This window comes from Scyliorhinus canicula, chromosome 15 (assembly GCF_902713615.1).
Source record: "Scyliorhinus canicula chromosome 15, sScyCan1.1, whole genome shotgun sequence".
Lineage (NCBI taxonomy): Eukaryota > Metazoa > Chordata > Chondrichthyes > Carcharhiniformes > Scyliorhinidae > Scyliorhinus > Scyliorhinus canicula.
In genome coordinates, this window is record NC_052160.1 from 18,418,177 (window position 1) to 18,424,279 (window position 6,103).

Consider the following 6,103-nt stretch of genomic DNA (forward strand, 5'->3'; position numbering starts at 1 on the left):
ATTTCCCCTCAGTCAGTTTTAAATGATGGACCTCTTATTCCGAGACTGTGCTCCTGTGTTCTCGATACCCAAAGGAAATGTTAGGTTAGTGTCTACTCAGTCAACCCCCTTCAGAATTTTGAATGTTTCAATGAGATGACCGTCTAAACTTCAGAAACTATAGACCAAATTACTCAGCCTCTAATCATAGGACAACTCTCTCCTCCAAGAATCAATCTAGTGCCTTCTTAGTGCTACGCCGGTCATGTGAGGTGGAACGGTAACAAAAAAAGAATCTCGCAAGATGTGCATCAACAGAGGCCGAGGTCTGCTTTTTCAGTCCTCTCTTGAACATTCGCACCACTCTTTCAGCTGACCCATTTGAAGCTGGGTGATATGGGGCCTTGCGCACTCCAATAGTCTTCATAAATCCCCAAACTCTTCGCTAGTAAATGGCGTGGAGTTGTCGGTGACGAACATATCCGGGATACCGTGTGTGCTAAAGGAGAGTCGCAGTTTCTCAATCGCCATCGGCGAAGTCGTGGACGACATCCTGTGGACCTCCAGCCGTTTTGAACGCACATCGACCAGAAACACGGAGCCTTGAAAAGGGCTGGCAAAATCGGTATGAAGATGTACCCAAGGTTGTCATCGCCACTTCCATAGATGAAGAGGTACACACTAACAGTCGCTCTATCTCCGCGTGCAGGCCCGGCCACCTGACATAGCCGCGGGCGGGCATTTTCATTTTGGGCGTGCCCATATATCCATTATGTAGGTCCCTCAGTATGGGGTCCTGACCCTTGTACGGGATCATGACGTGAGTCCCCCAGAGGAGGATGCCGTGTTCCACACTGAACTCTGCTATTTTGATGGTAAAAGCCTTTAACTTGCTGGGATGTTTCCGATGCTGGCCCCCATCTAGTCTTATATGGCGAACTCCAGACAATAAGGGGTCTGTTTGTGTCCACTCACATATTTGGTCCGCCCTAACTGGCAACAGATCCATAGGCTCTCGCAGCTGGTCCAAAGATGTAGCAAACGACCTTCCCTGGAGGGCTGGGAGATGCAGGCATGTTTGTCACCTACCGGTTATGCTGAGCACCCTTCCAATGTGTGGGGCCACTTTGCCCTACAAGAGCGAGCGATGAATGTCAGTGATTGTGTTGCTCTGTGTTTGTGTGATATGTATGTCACAGCTAAATAGCTGGAGGTATGCAGAAACAGAGGGTGCTGGTGTGTGTGAGGCTGGCAGCACTGACAGATGTGTAAGGTTAAGGTGGTAGATCTGAATGTCTGGCATGAAACCTGAGTGCCAGGGGTTGGTGCTGGGTGAGTGAAGGGATATGGTGCATTGAGCAGTGTGAGAGGCTTACGGAGCAGTGGATAGGAAATGTCATGTGAAGAACCATTCACTAACCTTGACTACCTCAGTGATGAAATTAGATTTCTTGTGGCATTGCTGCCCCGTCCTTCGATTCAGACCCCCCTGGCCACCTGTTCCCAGTCCCCTTCGAGGGTTGTCACTGAGAACTTCTGCCTAATCCGACCCTTTTCCCCTGTCACCTCAGAACCATGGCATGTCTGCTCCTGTCCACCTCCATTAAAAATACTTCTATTGCTGCATCCGTAACACTGGAGCCCCTCACTGCTTGGTTTATCATTTTCCCTGTTACAATTTCAGCAATAGTATTCAGCAGCAGTGTCTTGTAATTCGGTTCAGCTGTGCTTTCAAAAAGGACAGACTGTCTTTAAGAACAGAAGGTGGTAGGCCAGACATGGTATTTGGGTGGCACAGTTGCACAGAGGTGAGCACTGCTGTCTCACAGCATCAGGGTCCCGAGTTCAATTCCAGTCTTGGGTGACTGTGTGGAGTTTGGATGTTCTCCCCATGTCTGCGTGGGTTTTCTCCGGGTCCTCTGGTTCCTCCCACAATCCAAAAATGTACAGGTTAGGTGGATTTGCCATGCTAAATTGTCCCTTAGTGTCCAAAAGGTTAGGTGGGGTTACTGGATTACGTGGATGAGGGGGGGGGGGGGGGGGGGGGGGGGGGGGGTCATGGGCCTAGATAGGGTGCTCTGCCAGAAGGTCACTGACAACCTGATGGGCTGAAAGGCCTCCTTCTGCACTGGAGGGATTCTATGATCATATGATTAGTACTGCGCTTGGCTCCCTGTTGAGTGCAGTCTGTTTCACTGTCATGGAGATGAAATTGCTCTTGGGAGGCTCATTGGTTGCCTGTTTCTCTGTCATGGGGATGGAATTCCACTTGGGTGGCTCATTGGCTGCCTGTTTTGCTGTCATGGTGATGAAAGTCCACTTGGGCGACTCATTGGCTGCCTGTTTCTCTGTCACGGAGATGAAATTTCTGTTGGGCTGCTCATTGGCTGCCTGTTTCACTGTCACGGAGATGAAATTCCTGTTGGACTGCTCATTGGCTGCCTCTTACATTGCCACAGGGGGTGAAATTCCTCTTGGGCGACTCATTGGCTGCCTGTTTCACTGTCACGGACGTGAAAGTCCACTTGGGCGACTCATTGGCTGCCTGTTTCTCTGTCACAGAGATTAAATTCCTGTTGGGCAGCTCATTGACTGCCTGTTTCTCTGTCCCCCTGGCTCTCTTTCCCATTGGCTTCACTGAATTAACTTGAGCTATAAAGACCAATATTTCACCACTTATGGTGCAAGAAATAGATAAAATTACACAGAGGAATATTTAACAGTGGTGGTGGTACTGAAAGGATGGGGAGCATTTTTGTTATTGTTACTTGATACATTTCTGAAGTTCTTCAGACTTCACTAAGCATTTGTCCATCATCCAATAGTGTTAGAAGTGTAGAAAATAGGAGCGGGAGTGTGCCATTCGGCTTCTTGTGGCTGCACCGTCATTCAGTGTGATCACAGCTGGGGCAGCATGGTGCCAGAATTGTGAGCACTGCTGCCTCGCAGCGCTGGGGACCCGGGTTCAATTCCGGCTTGTGTGGACATAGAACATAGAACAGTACAGCACAGAACAGGCCCTTCGGCCCTCGATGTTGTGCCAAGCAATGATCGCCCTACTTAAACCCACGTAACCCGTATACCCGTAACCCAACAATCCCCCCCATTAACCTTACACTACGGGCAATTTAGCATGGCCAATCCACCTAACCCGCACATCTTTGGACTGTGGGAGGAAACCGGAGCACCCGGAGGAAACCCACGCACACACGGGGAGGACGTGCAGACTCCACACAGACAGTGACCCAGCCGGGAATCGAACCTGGGACCCTGGAGCTGTGAAGCATTGATGCTAACCACCATGCTACCGTGAGGCCCCGTGGAGTTTGCATGTTCTTGCCGTGTCTGCGTGGGTTTCCTCCGGGTGCTCCAGTTTCCTCCCACAGTCCAAATATGTGCAGTTTAGGTGGGTTGGCCATGCTAAATTGCCCCTTAGTGTCCAATGAATTGGAGTTCCAGATTAGTGCAGTGGATTGGGCCGAGGGAGGGTGCTCTTTCAGAGGGTTGGTGCAGACTTGATGGGCCAAAATACCTCCTTTTGCACTTTAGGGATCCTATTTATTCTGTGGGTTTATCTCAACATCATTGCCATTCACTCTCCCTTACCCCTTGACCGCTTTAGAATGTAGAAATTTCCTTCTTAAATATATTCAGTGACTTGGACCACACAGCCCTCTGTGAGAGAGTGAGCAACCTGTGGAATTCTTTGCGAGTGAAGTTTCTCCTCATCTTAGTCCTAAATGGCCTAGCCCATTTCCTAAGTCTGTCACCCCTTGTTCTAGATCTCCCAGCTAAGGAAAACGTCATTCCTGCACCCAGTCTGTCAGATTTATATGCGTTTCAGTGAGATCCCCTCAGTCTTCTAAACTGCAGTGAATACAAGCCTAGTTGACCCAATCTCTCCTCATGCGACAATCCTGCCATTCCAGGAAACATACCAGATAAGGAGACCAAAACAGCACACAATACCCCAGGTGTGGTCTCACCAAGGCCCTGTACAGCTGCAGTAAACCATCCTTGCTCCTATACTCAAATCCCCTTGCAATAAAGGCCAACGTACCATTTTCCTTCTTAGCTGCTTGCTGTGCCAGCATGCTTGTATTATATCATGAAAAGTAGAGAAGGAAATCTATCCTGTTTGATTACTTATTCTGTCCTGTGAGTTATTTCTCCATGGCCCTATTTTCAGCATAACTTATGAAGGGCAAATAGCATACAATATTCCAACCAACACATGTTAACTAAATATTTAAAGCTTTTAAATTTGAAGTATAGGTTCTGCTATTTAGTGGTACATAGTAACAGGATGTGTGAATTACTATTCAACAAAACAATCTTGCCCCCTAGTGGAGGCTTTCGATATTTGTTTATACCTTGGGTTCTGCTTCAAATTTACACAACCGTTCACAGTAAAAATGGAAAATTTGCATGAATCTTGGAATGAAATTTTGGATTTTGTCTTTCTTTCAGGGGATGTGAGCGTCACTGGCAAGACCAGAATACGTTATCCCTGGGAAGGTATTAGTGAGGAAGGGAGTTTCAGATTGTTACCGCGGCAATAGTAAAGAAGTTGTGGTTTGGTTACAAGTCAGGATGGTATGTGGCTTTGTGCCAAACTTGCAGGTGGTGGTAATCTCCTGTGCCTGCTGCCCTTGTCCGTCTAGGTGGTAAAGGTTGTGGGTTTGGACGCTGCAATGATTGACCTCCAACAACCCTCTTTCTTTATGTTAGGTATGATTCCGACCAACGTTCCTCCTCATTCCCATTGATTTCAATTTTGCTGAGGCTGCTCAATGCCACACTCGCTCAGACACTGCCTTGAGGTCAAGAGCAGTCATTCTCGCCTCACCGTTGGAATTCAGCTCTTTCGCCTGTATTGTGGCCAAGGCTATAATGAGGTCTGAAGCTGAGTACCTCTGGCAGAGCCAAAACTGAACATCAGTGAGCAGCTTATTGCTAAGTAAGTACCGTTTGTTAACGCTGCCAATAACAACTTCCATCAGTTTGATGATAGTAAGAAGTCTTACAACACCAGGTTAAAGTCCAACAGGTTTGTTTCAAATCACTAGCTTTCGGAGCACTGCTCCTTCCTCAGGTGAATGAAGAGGTATGTTCCAGAAACATATATATATATAGGCAAAGTCGAAGATGCAATGTCTTGTATCCGGCCCACCAGCAACAGAGGTAGATTATCCCACCTTGACAAATCAGCCTTCACACTCCTTCACCAAGCTAGATAAACTCAACCTCTGAAGACCTGCCCAGTCCTGAGCCATCTGCACCCCCAGATACCTAAAATGAGAAGCTACCAGACGGAATACAAAATACCCTTCCCGAAATTCAGCTTATGCCCTACGAACGTCCCAAATCTTTGGTTTAGCTTAGGCGCTGGTTTAGCTCACTCGGCTAAATCGCTGGCTTTTAAAGCAGACCAAGCAGGCCAGCAGCACGGTTCGATTCCCGTACCAGCCTCCCCGGACAGGCGCCGGAATGTGGCGACTAGGGGCTTTTCACAGTAACTTCATTGAAGCCTACTCGTGACAATAAGCGATTTTCATTTCATTTCATTTCCCCCACCAAGGAGCCTGGCTCCGAAATGTATAAGTCATCTGTGTACAAGGGCTCCTCCTTATCCCCTTTCGCAACTTTGAGCTCCTCAGCTGAGGAAACACATATATGAGAAACATATATATATATATATAATATAGACAAAGTTTGTCCATATATATGTTCTGAAACATACCTCTTCATTCACCTGAGGAAGGAGCAGTGCTCCGAAAGCTAGTGATTTGAAACAAACCTGTTGGACTTTAACTTGGTGTTGTAAGACTTCTTACTGTGCTCACCCCAGTCCAACGCTGGCATCTCCACATCAGTTTGATGATGATTGAGATTAGACTGATGGGACAGTAAATGACCGAACTGGATTTTTTCCAATGAAGGAGCAATTTAGCATGGTCAATCTACCTACCCTGCACATCTTTGGGTTGTGGGGGCGAAACCCACGCAGACACGGGGAGAATGTGCAAACTCCACACGGACAGTGACCCAGAGCCGGGATCGAACCTGGGACCTCGGCACTGTGAGGCAGCAGGGCTAACCCACTGCGCCACCGTGCTGCCCC